At 45.8% G+C, this 18651-nt stretch overlaps 1 protein-coding gene across 1 annotated transcript in view; it reads right to left on the reverse strand.

Moving 5' to 3' along the window:
* CDON (cell adhesion associated, oncogene regulated) overlaps positions 1-9470 on the reverse strand; it is a 116048-nt gene extending 106578 nt beyond the window's left edge. Inside the window, exon 1 of the mRNA XM_083713443.1 lies at positions 9376-9470. The gene's annotated coding sequence lies outside the window, so the exon portion shown is untranslated. The remainder of the gene's footprint in view (positions 1-9375) is intronic.
* Between the last annotated feature and the right edge of the window lie 9181 nt (positions 9471-18651).

Genomic DNA, 18651 nt, shown 5'->3' on the forward strand with positions numbered 1-18651 from the left:
GTCACAGGGACTTGAACCACCGACCTTCTGATTGGCAAGCCCTAGGCTCAGTGGTTTAGACCACAGTACCACCACTCTTTTCTTGGCGATGTGCAAATGCCCACCCCGAGTCAGCTAGGCAGGGGATGCAACCCCCAGTGGTCTCATGTGGGCTTCCTTCAGCTCTGTGGAACCCAAAGTGGGCTCAGGCAGTTTGAGCTACCCTACACCTCTCTGGGCATTGGAAGGGCTGAATCAGTTTGCCTAGCTCCTCAAACTAGGGCCATCTGGCTGTTCCCTAGACAAACAACTTATATTTATGATTCATATTGGTTTTGGTCACGATGCATCTGAATCGCCCACAAGCCTGGGAAATGACAGCACGCCTCTCCTTAGTGCAAGACAAGTGTGACAGAACCTGCTCAAGGTCCATAGTACCCACAGTGACATACATACGCCCTGGCCAACCTTTCTTCCCACAGGAAACCTCTATTTTTTCTCATAAAGGACTGGCCTCGCTTCCAAAGGCCATGAAAACCCCATTGGCTACACAGCTGGAGACCTCTCAGTAAGTGGCCGCCACTCGTCTCTTAATAACCGAGGGAGAAATTATTTCAGATATTGAAAGTGGATCTTTTCAGGGGTGGCTTAAGGGCAGACAATAGCTCCGGCCCGTATCACCTCTAACTCAGGCTGACAAACACATGGGAGGCTCCTTGTCTGCGGCTTTGATGTATGCAAATCCCACTGTCGGCTGGGCTGGGTCCACGCCTACAGAGTCTCCTGCTGCAAGACTTTTGCATGCAAACAGGGCCGAGGGAGCAGTTTTTGCAGGACAACAGCTCCCCACTCTCTGCTTCATGGGGGCGCAGGTCCAGGTGCTTCTTCGGGACACAACATGGGGGGTTGGGAAGTGGGGGGACAGAGCTTTGCGCTGAGGTTCCCACAGAAGACCGAGACTTTCCCATAGCATCCTTCAGGCTGACACACACAACAGCAAAGGGAGACAGAGGCTTGCATAGGGCCTGAACTCATAGGTGCAGTATTGATTTTCTCACTGTGAAAGTTGGTTGCTGCGAACCACTCAGCCTGGTGAGAAGACCCTCGTTCCTGCTGAACTGTACTTAGACCTGAATGCTGCAGGCTCTTGGAGTACAGAGAAACTAGAGCTCCTCACCTGCAATGGATTTGGTTTTATTGTTATTAAGGGCCAATGCACTAGCAGACAGGTGAGTTTTAAAGTTGTGCAATGGAGGAACCCATCACATCAACTGCACTGGTGGAAAGTCATTGTGCAACAGTTTGCACAATCTGTCACAATCAGTTTGCAAGCAGCCTTCTATTGCGCCACAACATTTCTCTCACACAAAACCTTTTGCCGGTGGGACAAGTATGCCGCTAAGTGATGTCAACTTAGTGCTGTATTGGATGCAACCCATTATTTGTCAGCTTGTGGCTGTGCATTACAATATGCAGATGTTATGCAAAATTGACTTGCTCTTGTTTTTGGTGACACCTTACTGGCTACTCTTCCTGCCAACCGAGCAGTTCGAAAGCACGTCAAAAGTGCAAGTAGATAAATAGGTACCGCTCTGGCGGGAAGGTAAACGGCTTTTCCGTGCGCTGCTCTGGTTCACCAGAAGCAGCTTTGTCATGCTGGCCACATGACCCGGAAGCTGTCTGCGGACAAACGCCGGCTCCCTCGGCCTATAGAGTGAAATGAGCACACAACCCCAGAGTCGGTCACGACTGGACCTAATGGTCAGGGGTGCCTTTACCTTTACCTTTAACTGGCTGCTGTAATCCAGAGAGATGCTGTGTTTACAGATGCTCACACTTATGGATATACAAGAGTAAGGCCACATGACCATGACATGCAAAAAGGTGCAGCCCGGGAAGATCAAATATACATAAAATAGGCATATGACTTAAACATAAGGAGGGACAGAGGGGACCCAGCCCCTTTCCCCTCTGCGCTGGCCTCCTCAGCTACTGTTTTTAAAAAGGCTACCACTTTTGGGATTGGACTAAAATTGAGGAGGATCTTGCAGATAGCATTATGCATTTCCCCCCAACATTGGAGCACTGGACTAGCACAGTGCGCATTCTCAATAGCAGTAGCCAGGGAGAATCAACCTTTCAGGCACCGCGAGGTTCATTTATCATGGGTGTGGCATTGAAATGTCTGAATATAGATAAATTCATCACCTGCAAAGGCCCTGACTGGAAATATGAGATGCTGAACAAGCAGCTCCTTCCGCCGTGCTGAGGCTCGATGGCAGCTTCCTCTTTGTCTGGACCCTTGTTTGCCCACATTCCCCACAACACAACCTCAGTTGCCACTTGAAAGGGGGGAAACCAAAGAGCGAGCCAGTACTCCAAGCTAAAGCAAACAGCTTGGCTCTGCCACTCATCAGATCTCTCCGGCTAGCATCTAACCACCCACCAGACCACAAACAACTCAGGAGGGACTCAAATTAGAAGGAGGGCTCTGGAGCAACAAGGGCAGGTGGCCTTCTGCTTTCAGCACCAGCTCCCGAGACTCGGCCTTGAGTATCCAGCCCCCTCCTCCACTCACCCCAAGGGGTTCCCCATCCATCAAACTTCTTAAACAAGCCAGGCCATTACTTTAATTCCAGCTGTGGATCCAGTTACACTCCCAGGCTGCTCCATTAGCTGCCAAAACAGAAACTGTCCCCTTGATAAGTGAGGCGGTTGGGGTGGGGTGGGGAAATCCAAACCCAACAGGTTGCTGTGGAAACACATTCCAGCCCGTGGGGCTGTGTCTTTGGAGGTCAGGGCTCTGACCTTGTGGATTGCCTCCGGGCCGCACATTGTGCTCCGCGCTCAGGAATGATGGCAGATGCTGCTCCATGTAATGTTGTGTTGTCAATCTGGGGAGATCCCACTCAAGGCACTCTGCTTTGACACCTGTGCAAAGGAATAGTGGCCTCCAGCCTCCTCCCTTGTTTGAGATGGGCTCATTCTTGGCATTTTAGAGGCAGATTCTTGAGCGAGGGGAGTGGGAGCTGTGAGTGTCCAGGTGATCAGATGGAGAATTCTAGGCATGTGATAACTAGCCACAGAGGCGCATCACTTGTATGTGTGTTCATGGCTCAGAGAGGCTTCTGGATCCAATGCTTGCCTCCACCTCCAAACTGTGTTTTACCCCATCCAAAAAAAAACTTTAATAAAATAAACTGTTGCAAGAAAATCAGCATAACACAAATGATAGCCCAAACACAAGATGCATTCCACTTCCCTGGCCCCAAGCAATCAACTTCCATACCTTCTCAGTTACTTGGTTAAATTAATTTAGGCCCTGAGTGGTGTCACACATGTTCCTTTCTTTCCTTTTCTTGCTCAGCGCAACACTGAATCATTGACTTTGTAGTCTTAAATGTTCCATGCTTCTGAGTTAGAATGGAAAAGTTGTAAACTGGGGGCACATTCAATAACTTAAATGGGTCTTTTTGGTGCAACATGATGGCGGTCTGAGGACCAGACTGCAAACGGCATGACAGGTCACCATATTATGAAAATATCCTTGACAAGTACACAGAAATGTTAACTGTCGGCTGATAGCACCCAAGTAAAAAAATGTGTAATGCTGTGGATCTGAAGGCAGGAGACTAAAGGTGCAAAATCAAATCCTCTGTCAGATTTCAAGAAAAGCTTTATGAAATTTCTACAAGGCTGTCGTCGTTTTCACAGCAATATTCCAAACGGACAGAGCCAAGGGCTGTGTGACCTGACTCCTAATATTGTCAGGTTTTGAGGTTTTTATGCTTGGCAGACAGAGACCTCCTTAAACTGCCTGCACGCTAGGCTTCCTCTAGTCTCAATCCCATCTCTATCTCACAAGCAAGTTTCTTCATAGCCCAGCAGGTCTGCCTCTAACTTTCAGCTATATGTTTACATTTCTCCTCTACAACCACCAGCCTGCATTGCCTTTTATAGGCTGCTCTTACTACACACATAACACTGTTATTATAAACATAGCCCTGGTCGTCTGGGCACCCTGGCCACTGGCACATGCCATGGCTGCTCCAAAACAAACCGCAGTGTTACCCTTACGCAGAGCACCTTGCAAGGGGCATGTGACCTGGCCCTGGCATTTCACAGCTTTTCATCAACAAAACTCTCTTCAGCTCAGCAGACTGAAGGCAAAGGGAAATGCAAGGATTTACAGGTATATTATGGTTACATATGCATATCTGGTGTAGGAAAACTGAAGATCAAATTACCAGTGATGTCTGCAGAAAGCCAGGAATGGGGAGCCTGCGGCCCTCAATATCTCTCTGGCCCTCAGAACTCTCTCTAGGTTCCCCCCCCACTCTGAGCTACTCCTTGAGTGCTTTTGCCTGGCTGGAATATGCCTGACTGGAAATGTGATAATACCTGCTTCCTGACTGAACAGAGAGATATGGGCACTTGCATACAAACCTCTAGCACCTGCATGGCCAGAATGTAGCAAAGATGAAAGTCACACCCTTTGACCACACCCACCACTAGCATGTGGCCCCCCGAAAGTTGCTCATGGAAGAATGTGGTCCTCAGGCTAAAAAAAGGTTCTCCATCCCTTGGTTTAGGCCTAGGTCTGCCCCCATCATGTTCAAAATGTGGGATGGGGCTCAGTGTTGTGGAAAGTGGGTATGCATTTGAGAAGATCCCACACTGTTCCCATGGTCTGCCTTCCCACAGTCCATCACCAGAACTTCTCCTTGCTCAGTCAGCCTCTGATTCTGAGAAGAGTGGGAAGATAACTGTCGCGAGGGGAAGATAAGCTTGGGGAATTGAGGGTGCTCATCTTCCATGCATCCATTTGGCTCTCAGAATAAGTATTTCATTTTTAGCACTGCAGGTTGTTTAAAGTGGGGGACATTATTATTATTATTATTATTATTATTATTATTATTATTAGCTTTTCTTGGTTTACCAAAGCACGTGCCTTGTCTCTTTTTTCTGGATTAAAGACTTTTCTACAAATCACTTGCATTATATATGAGACATTAGTTTTGTATTCAGTATGGAGTCGGGGAAGAAGAAAGGGAGGAGAGGAGGTGTGTATAGCGTTTTGTATAGCGTACATGTGGGGGTTTTTTTGGGGGGGGGTTGGCCAGTGTCAACTGGGTAGGCTCTCTTTCTATTCACTTCTTACCTTTCCTTGATAGTGAGAGGGATTGGGGGGCCCAGGGTGTGGTTGGTTGTCTGTAGTCTGAAGTGCGGTTTGTTTGCATTTGTGAAGGTGGTGGGTGGGATTGTTGGTTGAGGTAAGCCATATTGATTGGTATGCAGTCCGTGGGTTGTCTCGTTGAGCTGTGCATGTGATAAAGGGGAGCCATACTGGGATGAAGGTGTCCTCTTCTATCTGTCCCCATGGGGTGGGGAACTTTTTCAACCCAACCATTGCTTTCCCTTTCCAGGGCCCTCTTGTAAGTGGTGGATGGGGCCAAAGGCAAAGTGTGCAGATCAATCAGTGCGGGTTTACCTCTGTTCTGGAGTTAAGTTCCAGCCATGCAAAAGTGAGGCCCTGCCATCCAGCATACATGATAGCACTTCAAGGATTGATTGAGTGATCAATTTGTCCAGGGAGTAGAAGTATTGCAGATGAAATAGCATGTGTGTGGGGTGGATGGCCGTTGTATTAGTATTGTGGTTGCCTACTGGCCAGTGCCAGTGCCATCATATTTCCTTCTACTTACTTCTGGTTGTATGTGGGTGAAGCTCCCATAGCCATGGCACATCTTTGCATGCAAAACTTCAGTTGTATGAGGAGTTACTCTTTGCATCTCGACCCTGTTACTGGGCCTCTGTTTGTTTTTAATATTCAAGTTATTTCATATTGCGAGGAAACCTAGGCTTTTATTTTTCTAAGGGAATGTCAGGAGGTATTTTCCTTGGCTCATGACAGTGCGCTCTGCCGTTGCCATATAGTTCACATGCCAGAATGAATGTTCTTGGCATTTTTTGCTCTTAGGGGATGGCAGGAGGTATTGTTTTGGCCAAAGGTATGGAAACAGTCACTTCACATCCATATGAAAGAATGCTTTGCTTCAAAAGGGGAGCCTAGCTGTCTGTAACACAAATCTACAGGCTAGAGAGAACCACAGTGGTGACCTAGTTTGCCCTCCTATCAGAGATGTTTCATTTCCCACTCCAACCTTCAATTCCAGCCATTTCTGATGGAATTTCAACACGTCTTGGGACTTTCAGCAAATTCACAGAATGCCAAGGCTAGTGAAAAATGCAGCCTACTAACTGAACAGGGTTGCTTCTCCCCACCAGCAAGACTGCTGCGGCTTTTACCTCTGCATGAAAGGCAGAAACCAGGCAAAGCCTTTCCTTGCATGCAGATTCAGCAATGGGAGAGGGTTTCAGTCTGCCATACAGTTGTTCAATGTGTGATATTTCTGCCAGGGGCATGGGAGAATGATCTGTATGCACTGGGGGTAGATGGAAAGCATGTTGGAATATGAACACATGGTCAAGTTGACTATAATGCTGCCATTGAGTGGGCTGGATGGCTGTGCCCCATAGAATATATCCAGGAACATAGGATGCTGCCTGAAACAGAGTCAGACCATTGGTTCTTCTAGCTCAGTATGGTCTGCACCAGGGATTAAGAACCTGTAGCCCTCCAGATGTCATAGGATCACCATATCTGACCATGGACCATGCTGACGGAGGGGGCTGGAGTCCACCAACATCTGGAGGGCTAGAGGGTTCCCCATCTATGATCTAAAATGATCAGCAGCAGCTCTCCAGGGTTCCAGACAGGGGTCTTCCCCAGCCTCTGCCTACATGGAGATGCCAGGGGGTGAATCTGGGACCTCTTAAATGCAAAGCATGTGCCATTGTACCATTGAGCTATATTTCTTCCCCACATTTCTATAATGTGCCAGACTTCAATAGATGCAGTCTCACAACTTCTGTGTTGAGCACACCAACTCTTGTTGATCCCGGGGTACTTGTTGGGGTTGAGAAAGTAGCGAATGTGTTCTAGAAATCAGGTTCTAAATCAGGAAGAAATAATGGCATCTACCCCACATCTTGAGTTCAATCATGTAAATAAACAATCTTTTTAGTTTTTGTAAACGTGCTTCCTTATTATAATCATATTGTTCATTTGGTGTGAAGTATGAAGGTAAAGCATGGGCTCAACTTTCTTCTGAGCCCCATGCCTTACCTTTTTTTTGCAAAACATAAACTATTTGGGGCAAGCAGCAGTAGGGTGGCAGGAGGCAAGGAACGGGTCAGTCGTGAGTTGTGGGATACGTGAACAGGTAAAGACAAGAACTGAAACTCTATCATTTGAACACTGGAGCCTCTGGCAGATAGAGCACATGGTTTAAAATATTATTTCAATTTCCTTGAGGACTAGAATTATATTGCATGGTTTGGTTTTTGAAATCATGGATGGTGGCAGTGTCAGGAATCCATACAGCAACATGTATTTCTGCAGGAAATTCTATGCATGCAGCACTGCAGAGTTTATGCAGATGTATATGTGCAATTACAATGGAAATGTGTACATTAAACGATGTGAGAAAGAGTTCTCAGGTCTTTTGTGCAAGTTCACCCTATCCAATATCCTGTCTCATACTGTGCTGACTTCTACTGCTTTAGAGGAAAGCTGAGCAGAGGGAAGGCACAAAATAGTAGGGGTGAACAGTCCTATCTTAACATCTATATGTTGGAGCAGATACATGATGCTGTGGGCTCCCTTTGCCATAACATACCTAGGATGTGTAATTTTTGAGGTTTGCCATGTGCATCCTTGGGAAGGGACCAAGGTGGTAGAGTAAATGCTTTATATGCAGAAGATCCTGTGTTCCACCCCTGTCATATTCAGGTAGAGCTGAGCAAGTTCTTTGTCTGAAATGCTGATGAACTGCTAACAGCCAGTGGAGACTAAGGGTAGCTAAAGTGTTGCCCTCCATACATTGTTGAATTTATGGCAGGAATGAAAAAATGTGCAATATGTGGAAGTTTAAGCTTTTCTCCATGCCTACAATTCTCAGCTGCCCCAAGCAGCATGGCCAATGCTCAGGGATGATGGGAGTTCCAACAATCTCTGCAGAACACCACGTTGGCCATCCCTGATGTAGATGTAACCGAGCTAAATGGACTAGCTTCCTACTCTGATCTAAACAGAGAGCATTTGGACAAAAATAAGAAGAAACAAAACCCAAACTCCTAACCATCCAGCCCCGCTTGCTACACCTTATGAAATATAGGAAACGGATGTGTCAGTCAACCAGAGGTATGCCTACATCAGCTGGTTTGATGTTCAGGCATTATTATGGATCCCAAAGCAGCAAAGTTTTGTGCTCAGATACTGCACACACCTGGGCACAGGTAAGAACCACTGACACGCCATTACAATGTATCCTTTTCCTATTCACCTCTACTTGGAATGCTCACACAGCTGTAACTGCATACATCGCAACACAACCCATCATCCTTCATATATCAAAGGCAATACTGCACCAGAGATCCCACAGCTCTGGGAAGCAAACATTCCCAAGGAGTGTCTTGGCAACACCTGTGGAAAGACAGATCATACTTTCTTCCCCTCAGCTCACCCACACCTCTAGGCACTCTCTGATTTGTCCAGCAAAGAGACATCGAAGAAAAAGAAGAGGAGACATTTGTCTTTTATTAGGATAATTAATTCAGGCAAATTACCTGGACTGGTTTTAATTACTGAAGTATCTCAAACGAGCTTGCACCTGTCTGACTTCAGGCAGCAGATCTGTCCTCAGGGACAACCAGAAGCGACTTCTCTGAATCCTAAACGGCAGACAGAAGCTTGGGGCTCTGTCCAGCATATGACACATTACGTTTAGTATGAACAGAGCCTCTTGGTGACTGGAGGAATCCCTCGTAGAGCTGCAAGACTTTCTCACAGAAAGAACATGCGGAGGCATAGACTGTAAAACAGGCCACCATCAATTCTGCGTCCCCAGAGCCCTTATGAGAGGGTCTCATGGTCCCTCGGGGACTACATCTTTCTGTCGTTGTACGGAGAGGCTCCGACCACACAATCTCAATGCTCTCATCAATGTCTCCCCTTTCGCTCTTCTGAACTGGAGCGTAAGAAAGGCAGCTCAGTGCAGCTCTCCTGTCGCAGTTTGAAGAGCAAATATTTTCCTACAGGTTTGCTTGTCGACAGGCTGCTCGCTTCACAGGAAGGAAAAAAAGAGGGAGCGAGAAAGCAGCAAGGTGAAAGAGCTTCAGCTCAGGTTGACCACCCTGAGGTAACCGGGGAAAGAAGGTGCAAAGAGAGAGAGAGAGAGAAAGAGAAAGAGAAAGAGAAAGAAGGAAGAGGGGACGAATTCACCTCAGCTAACTCAGCGGCTTCCCCTTCTGAAAGCTGAAGTGCTGACTTACCTCCTGCTCTGTCGGTGAATTCTTGTCCAGTCTCAGAGCCTCTCCTGTTCAAATCACGCCTCTAAGGCACCAGACACTTTTTCTTAACGTTTCCTTCAAAGCAGAACCCCCCCCCCCAGCCCACCATGGCTCTTTGCCCAGTCGTTCTCCATGCGGAGCCAAGAAAACCTCACTCAAGGAGAAAACAAAATTACTTGGGAATGATGCGAGCAGGAGGGATGGTTCTCGTCTTGGGTTTTTAGGCTCCGTACCATCCGGGTATACAGCAGAGGGGGACTGTATAAGAGGGGGGAGAGAGAGAGACAGGGGTGTTGGGGGGAGAGAAAGAGAGCTCTAAAATTGACAACACATGGCTGTTTCTTATCCTAGGGCCTAGTAAATAGGTCTTTCATGCTGGGCCAGTTACCACGGCAACAAACATGCAGGAAATATTCCAGATAACTAGAATAGTGGCAAAAAACATGTGTTTTGGATAAAGCACCCCCCCTCCTTCTCCCATGGCTTTATTCATTCGGCTGCTCCACACAAGCTTGCCTTTCAGTGCAGACACCTTCCTTGTGTCTGGCAGGGGTCAGAGGCTAACCTTTGCCGCAACTAGGAAGATGAGACCCATGTTTTTTCTCCAGGGGAGAAAAAGAAATAGCGGTTTCTTCCTGCTGCCCCTTGTCTTAAGATGAAATTGAACAAAGATGCTTCCTGGGAAACTCTCGGAGGAGATTCTCCTTGGCTACTTGACTCCTGCGCACATACAAGAGAACCTTGTGGTTCCTAGGGCTGAGAAAGCCAATAGTGATGTTGTTGGGGGACAACTTCCACCATCTCCAACCATTGGCTATGCTGGATGAGGCCCATGGGAACTGGAGTTGAAGAAGAGCTGGAGTGTCCTCACATTGGCCACTGCTGCCATAATTGGCCAACAATGAGTTCCGTTTTGGACCCCTGCATGGTCTTTGATGTGTCATGGATATTGAACACCCACACCACCCATTTAAAGCACTCCTATACAACTTTAATAGTCATGGCTTCTCCCAAAGAAAACTGGGAACTGAAGTCTGCTAGGGTCTCATTTTGCACAGGTCAATTCTGTGTCCAGGGCGGCTGTCTACCAGCTCCATCTGGTACGCAGGCTGAGACCCTATCTGCCTGCGGACTGTCCCACCAGAGTGGTGCATGCTTTAGTTATCTCCTGCTTGGACTACTGCAATGCACTCTACATGGGACTACCTTTGAAGGTGACCCGGAAACTACAACTAATCCAGAATGCGGCAGCTAGACTGGTGACTGGGAGTGGCTGCCGAGACCATATAACACTGGTCCTGAAAGACCTACATTGTCTCCCAATACATTTCTGGGCACAATTCAAAGTGTTGGTGCTGACCTTTAAAGCCCTAAACGGTCTCGGCCCAGTATACCTGAAGGAGCGTCTCCACCCCCATCGTTCAACCCAGACGCTGAGGTCCAGCACTGAGGGTCTTGTGGTAGTTCCCTCCCTGTGAGAAGTGAGGTTACAGGGAACCAGGCAGAGGGCCTTCTCGGTAGTGGCGCCCACCCTGTGGAACACCCTCCCACCAGATGTCAAAGAAATAAACAACTATCTGACTTTTAGGAGACATCTGAAGGCATCCCTGTGCAGGAAAGCTTTTAATATTTGATGAATTATTGTATTTTAATATTTTGGTGGAAGCCGCCCAGAGTGGCTGGGGAAACCCAGTCAGATGGGTGGGGTATCAATAATAACCCCTTACAAAACAAAAAAAATTCCTTCCAGTAGCACCTTAAAGACCAACTAAGTTAGTTCTTGGTATGAGCTTTCGTGTGCATGCAAGAACTAACTTAGTTGGTCTTTAAGGTGCTACTGGAAGGATTTTTTTTTTTGTTTTGACTATGGCAGACCAACACGGCTACCTATCTGTAACTGGAACGCCTTACAAGCTACAGTTCCTGGGATTTTGTGGAGGAAGCTATGATGGTTATGGAGGAAGCTATGATAGGTTCTTTTGCTGCTGTGCAAATACGTGGTATGCCTTAGCATGTCATCTGAACCTGGCCTTGTGGTTTACCTCTTCCAGAAAAACCACAAGATGCAAATTGAAGGTCAAACTTTAGTTCCAGCTCATGGTCAGTTGAAGCATGAGTCTGGGTTTGGATGACACACCATGGCTTAGCTCAGTACAGCACAGCAGCAAGTTGAGAGGGCAGGAGCTACATGTTTGCTTGTTCACACTAAGCTGGGGCTCGGCTTAGCATTATGTGCAAATCAGACTATTGTTTTTGCGAAGCTAAGCCAGTGAAGGTCTGGTCAGTGACCTGGATGGGAAACCACTGGAAGTGCAATGTAAGGCTTGGAAGTATATATACATATTTAAAATGAAAATCAATCTGTAACGCATTCACTGTTGACACAACAAACGCGTATGATAAAAGCCACACAAAACAGCTGTTTAATAAGCATAGACAAACAGTGCATAACTAGGTATGCAACTAATTTTTGAGTGCTTTTTGCGCTCATGAACTCAGCAGCATTAAAAGTCCACATTGTTGGCACCAGCCCAGCCCAGCTGACTATAAACATAAGTACAGATTATTCATGAATGTTTGAAAAATCTCTCCTTGCCCTACTCTCACACCCAGTGCTCCCCCCCAGAACAGTGTTTAGGGGATGGTGAGAGCAGCCACGAAATTAAAAGACGCCTGCTTCTTGGGAGAAAAGCAATGACAAACCTAGACAGCATCTTAAAAAGCAGAGACATCACCTTGCCAACAAAGGTCCGTCTAGTTAAAGCTCTGGTTTTCCCAGTAGTGATGTACGGAAGTAAGATCTGGACCATAAAGAAGGCTGATCGCCGAAGAATTGATGTTTTTGAATTATGGACTGGAGGAGACTCTTGAGAGTCCCATGGACTGCAAGAAGATCAAACCTCTCCATTCTGAAGGAAATCAGCCCTGAGTGCTCACTGGAAGGACAGATCCTGAAGCTGAGGCTCCAATACTTTGGCCACCTCATGAGAAGAGAAGACTCCCTGGTAAAGACCCTGATGTTGGGAAAGATGGAGGGCACAAGGAGAAGGGGACCACAGAGGACGAGATCGTTGGATAGTGTTCTCGAAGCTACCAGCATGAGTTTGACTAAACTGCGGGAGGCAGTGGAAGACAGAAGTGCCTGGCGTGCTCTGGTCCATGGGGTCACGAAGAGTCAGACACGACTAAACAACAACAACATTTTCCCACTCATATTGAAATGCTGCCCCTCAATGAGGCCAAACTTAGATTCACAAAATGTTTAGGTAGGGGTATGCGTATCCCTGCATACCCACCCCAAAAAAGCACCGCTCACACCCATAGGGGAAAGCTGAAAGAGAAGGTTGGGAAAGAAGTTTCAGGTTGTCTCCACAAGCACCGGTTATCCGGAGAAAGGGTATTTTTGATGAAGAGATGCAGGAATCTCAGAGATAGAACATTTCTTCAAAGCCCTAAAGAATCCTTAATGTAGAAGTGTAAAGGACTTCTGTTGAAGCTTTGTCAATCAGCTGTAATTGAAAAGGAACCTGTGTAATGGATCACTGCCATTCCCTGTTGTGGTCATCACATTTGCCTTAAAATTTGGGCACTGTAGCGGGCTGCCTGGCATACGCATGGATGTTTTAAGTAAGTGCATGCTCAAATAATGGCCATATGTATAAGAGGCAAGAAAAGAGGCTATCAGGGCACTCTGTCAGGTCGGCCCTGCATTTCCTAGATGAAAGGCAGCCTGGAATCATTAGTGTCTTGGCTGGGTCTGCTGATGCCAACTCCATGACTGGGCCAACACAACAGGTGTGAGGGAGATGCCTTCTTCCACCTGCAGCTAATGACCATCTGAAGGCAATAAAGCTGATTCCTTCTCTCTCTGTCTCCTTCCCATTGATCTTGAGCCCAATCCTAAAGTCTTTGATCAGGCCCTAACCAGCAGAGTTCTCTGGCATGAGCCTGGCCATTTGTCTCCAGTAAAATATGATTTGAAGCAGATGACGTCATTTACAAACACACACCCTGCAGTGGGAATGTTACAGGCAAAGTCTGGGAAAGCTTCTAATTTAAGGTTGCCATATTTTGAAAAGTGAAAATCTGGACACAAAAGTTCTGTTGTCTTTTTTTTTTTTTCTTTTGGCCAAAGTTGTTGAGTGTTTTTTTTTAAAGTTTTGCCCAAAATTGTTGAGCTTCTTTGGCAAAATCGCAAAAGAGAGAGAGAAAATTATAAGTTTTTGAGCTACTTTTAAGGAAAATCACCCCAAACGACACTGTCAACATGGGTTGCCATACGTCCAAATTTTCCCGGACATTATTTTTTTTTTGCAATTTTCACCCAGACACTGCTTCTGACTCCAGTATTCTGGCTATGCCCGGGAAATTCCAGACATGTGACAACCCTATAGGGAACAGCCACAACCTGGCCTCCCTTACTTTGATGTGAATGTTACCTGCCTCTAGTCCAGGGATGGATAACTTGTGCTCCTCCAGATGCTGTTGGACTACAACTCCCTTCATTCTAGACCACTGGTTGTGGTGGCTGGGGTTGTTGTGGCTGATGGGGTCTGGAGTCTGCCAACATGTGGAGAGCCAAGAGATTCCCCATCCCTGAAATATACTGCGGTAGCTGCAATGTATCTGAAAGGCCAGGCTATGGTCTATATGGCCCCTGGCAGCCTAGCCAGATGTGGCATTAAGATTGCACCAGGGCCGGTCCAAGACATTTTGCCTTATGCATTCCCTCCCATCTCTGCATTCCCTTCCATCTCTCTTGTCCGAAGCCAACTGCACTGCAGTCAAATCTTATTTCAACAAGGGATAGCATCCCCCACCACACCTGAGACAGCAGGCCAGATTAGGTGGTGCAGGAGAGGCCATATGGCAGCAGAGGGGAAGGGCTGGGGGCTTAGGAGAAAAAGCCAGAAGTGGCTGCACTGCTTCTGCTGCTTCCCTAAGGATCGGTCGCCTGAGGCAGAGCCCAATGGTAGAGCCACCCCTGGAATGGACTTTGGGTGCTGGGTTTTTGCTTACTTTTCCAGGGACAGTTTCTGATTTGATCCTGGAATGCCTTGCTTTTCCTTAGGACGTTCCTGTTTTCATTGGAGAAATGTTGGAGGGTATGGAGTTATGTGAACCCCCCCCCCCGAGCCGAAAAGATAAGTAGCTATACAACCTTTAGAAGACATCTGAAGGCAACCCTGTATAGGGAAGTTCCTTAGTGTTTAATGTTTTATTTAATGTTTTATTATGTTATGACAACAGTTGGTGCTGAAACTTGGCCAAAAAAGTCCAGTGTAAATACTAAATAATGCCAATGGACCTGTGGCTGGACTGCCAGATTTGTTGCTGTTGTTTAGTCGCTTGGTCGTGTCCGACTCTTCGTGACCCCATGGACCAAAGCACGCCAGGCACTTCTGTCTTCCACTGCCTCCCGCAGTTTGGTCAGACTCATGTTTGTAGCTTCGAAGACACTATCCAACCATCTCGTCCTCTGTCGTCCCCTTCTCCTTGTGCCCTCCATCTTTCCCAACATCAGGGTCTTTTCCAGGGAGTCTTCTTAAGGCTCTGCTTGGCCATTCTGATTTTTTTTTTTAATGTAGACCTAACTTTCCATGATGTTTATGCTGAAAGACACCCCCCCCCGCCCCACACTCCCCAAATGTCTTAGACTGACACATTTCTCTCTCTTTATTTATGATCCCAATTAGAACTCTGCCTGTAATTTTACCTCCGGAAAAAACCTCATTCGGTCCAGACAGCTCTGCAGAGAGTTACTCATGGCGCTCTCTCTCTCTCTCTCTCTCTCTCTCTCTCTCTCTCTCTCTGAAGTTCTCCCACTCTTTGACCAACACAGCACGTATCATATAGGTGTTCAGAGTCAGCTAAACGGTATGGCTATACCTTCTAATAATTGTCATGGTTTGCAAATACAATGTGTTCCAATTGTTCCTATTTACCAGGCACATGAAACATTTTTCGGGAATCTGTTTCTGGTTAAAACAAACACATAAAAAAACAACACGAGTCCCCCAAACCTGCCCATTTCTTCTTCTTGGTGGTGCTGCCCCTAGGGGGCTGCCTGGTTGGTGTTGACCCATAGCAGGGTCTTTTCAGTGATGGTTCCCCAGTTTTGGAATGCCCTTCTTAGTGTGGTAAGCCTGAGTCCATCATGACTAACTTTCAGGAGGAATTAGAAAACATTCTTCTTTACCCGGTCATTTGGTAGCAGAAGAATACCATTTCTGGCAATCCTGAGATCACTGGATGGAATAATGTTTTTAACTTTAATTGTTTTTAGAATTTTTTAAGAATTTTTTTTAAAAAAATATCTGGGTATGTTTTCCACCTTTGGCTACTTCAGGAAGAAGGATGGAATATAAACTCTAGATAGATAGATAGATAGATATAGATAGATAGATAGATAGATAGATAGATAGATAGATAGATGATAGATAGATAGATAGATAGATAGATAGATAGATGATAGATAGATAAAAAGGCTGCTCACATGTTCACAGTGAACACAGGTAGAAGACCTCTACACTTGTACAAATGTTTCTGTGAAAGAGTGTACACTTTTTGTGCAACTTAGCTATAGGTTATTGTGTGCACAGGTAAACGGACTGTATGCTCATTAAATGTAATGTGTGAACACCCCTAGAGCATTGCTAATATGAGTTACTATATTTGCCATTCTCCAGATATTAGCACCCACCTTTGTAACTCTAGTGCCAGCACAATTCTTTGCATATTTACTTCTAGAGATAGAAATAATTTTCTCATCCGGTAATAATACTGTACCAAAATGCAGTCATCTTTGAAAGTTACACTTTTTTGAATTTCAAAATGCAGTTTTCCAACCAAGTAACATGTAGGAAAATGCATGTACCAGGGTAAAGTGTGCATAAAAATGCATATATTAGGGAAAATATCGTGCAAAAATATCATACATTCGGGGAAATTGCGGGCAAAAAACATGTTTATTGGTCAAGATTGCTGGCAAAAAAGTGTGTATCAGAAGAAATTGGAATAGAATACTGATGTATTTTCATTAGGACTTTTTAAAAAGAATTTCACACCGATATGGGCATATGGGGAACTGAATTTAAGGTTGGAAAACTGCGAGAAATCAGATCCCCGCCCCCATTTTTAATATGAATTTTCCAAATTGAACCAAATTAATTTAATTTAATAAATTTTCTTAAAATCAGGTTTACCACTCCTGTTCCAACAGAGAAACCAAAATTGACATAGTCACCTATCTCATTGGGTCTTACTCCTAAGTAATTTTTTTTTTTTTTTAGGATTGCAACCTGAAAGTTCAATTTGTATCCCAGTCCAGTTATAAAAATCCTTAGCTGCTAAACTGCAATTTACTTGCCAGAGAACAAGCCATGTTCCTGCATGCTTAGGGACTCAGGAAGCCCCCTCATAATGAGTCTTCCACAAGCACCTTCATTTTGCAGTCACAGGGGGCGTACAGGAGCCGCAGACTACCATATTGTCACTCCCAAGGTGAGGGTCTCCCCCCACCCCATAATAGGCCTGCAGAGGGCAGGGGGTGCAAGAAGAATCTCAAGGTTTCAGACTGGACACATTCCTATCCCTTCCATCTGGGACTTTTTGCATGCAAAGCATTGCACTGAATTACCTCCTTTCATTTCTGTATAAGCCTTCACTTCCTTGTGCAATTTTCTTCTTTCAGGTTGGTCCTGATAAAGGCATGTGGATTTTGTAGGGACCCCTCCCCTCCCGACACACATATGGACCAACGTGGCCTTTCCATAGCCGTGTAGAAGATGGAATTTCAGCAGGTGCATCCTTGCCCTCTTTCACATCTGGCTACCCTATCAGCCCAGGATTTATGGCTCCGGAACTGAGAACAGATACCTCACACCAGTCCGGCTCCTTTCCGACGCCTCACACAGTCAAGTTTTGCCACCTTCTGGGTAGATTTGGAGGCTGTTCCTGAGAAGACCGGGGCCTCTTCCAGCTGTGAAGGTTGTTGGTGCCAAGCTCCAACTGCTTTTCAGATTAGGTATTGTTAAAAGGGAACAGAAATCGGAGCAAAATTTCTCCCTGGAGCTGAGATGCAGAAACAACTGCATTGCAGATGGAGTCTTTTGTCTTTTATTACATATCAAGCTTTTATTTTTTAAACAAACCACACCCAAACTGGTACTTTATCTTTCCACAATGCCCCCCCCCAAAACCTTGTGAATTACACTATATACCACTATATCCAAACTTTTTTCAAAGAGGGCCAGATTTGATGAAGTGAAGAGCTGTGAGGGCCGACCAATGGGCCGACCGAAGTTGTTTGACCTTTTTTTAGGATTGAAGTTGTTCAGCTTTTTTTAAGATTTTACCCCAAAGTTGTTGAGCTTCTTTTAGGGTTTAAAAGACACTTCTTTTTTTAGGATTGAAGTTGTTGAGGTTTTTTAAAGGTTTTTAAAGGATTTTAGCCCAGGAAATAAACTGCCACAAGGGCCAGATTGAACTGACCAGCGGGCTGGATTACATCCCCCAAACGGTCTTTGGACATGCCTGCTATATACCAATGCTGTTGAGACAATTCGGCCAGTGGCTACAGTTCTCTTGAAAGGATCACTTTAAGGATGGGGGATAAATTCAATTCAGTTCACATTTAAAGCAGAACTGACCTAAGTTGCACTTGGCAAAATAACACAGGAACCAAAATACAGCCATCAGCTGAAATTCACACATCTCTGAATTTTGCAATGCAGTTCTCCAGCAAAGTGATGAGGTCATAGCTGTCAACGTTTCACTTTTTTAAAGGGAAATTCCCTTATTCCGAATAGGATTCCTCGCAAGAAAAGGGAAAAGTTGACAGCTATGGATGAGGTTCATTGGTTGGTTGGTTGGTTTAAATGCCTGTGTTAGGGCAAAGGAAGTCCACAGTAGCAGAAACAGCATACAAAAATCTACTATATATTTCAGAAAGTTGCTCTTTCTCTATGCGTTTAGACACCTCTTATGATATCATAACCAAATTGGGTGTGATGGTTCCTGAGATCAAGGTTTCCCCTCTATGTTTGGATACGATTGGATGCCATTTGGAATCAAGTGGTCAAAAAACATAACATAGCTTCTTGCATTGCCATGTTACCAGCGTAGTCATGCTGCCAGCACCCTTCCCCCAAGGGATTGTGACAGTTTTAGTCTAGCTTTCGGACACCAGTTCTCCTCCTGCATCATTGGAAGAGGATGCTGTACCCACCCTGTGTCTCTCAGGAGACACAGGTACCC

Source organism: Podarcis gaigeae (genome assembly GCF_964106915.1).
Source record: "Podarcis gaigeae genome assembly, chromosome: 15".
Taxonomy (NCBI): domain Eukaryota; kingdom Metazoa; phylum Chordata; class Lepidosauria; order Squamata; family Lacertidae; genus Podarcis; species Podarcis gaigeae.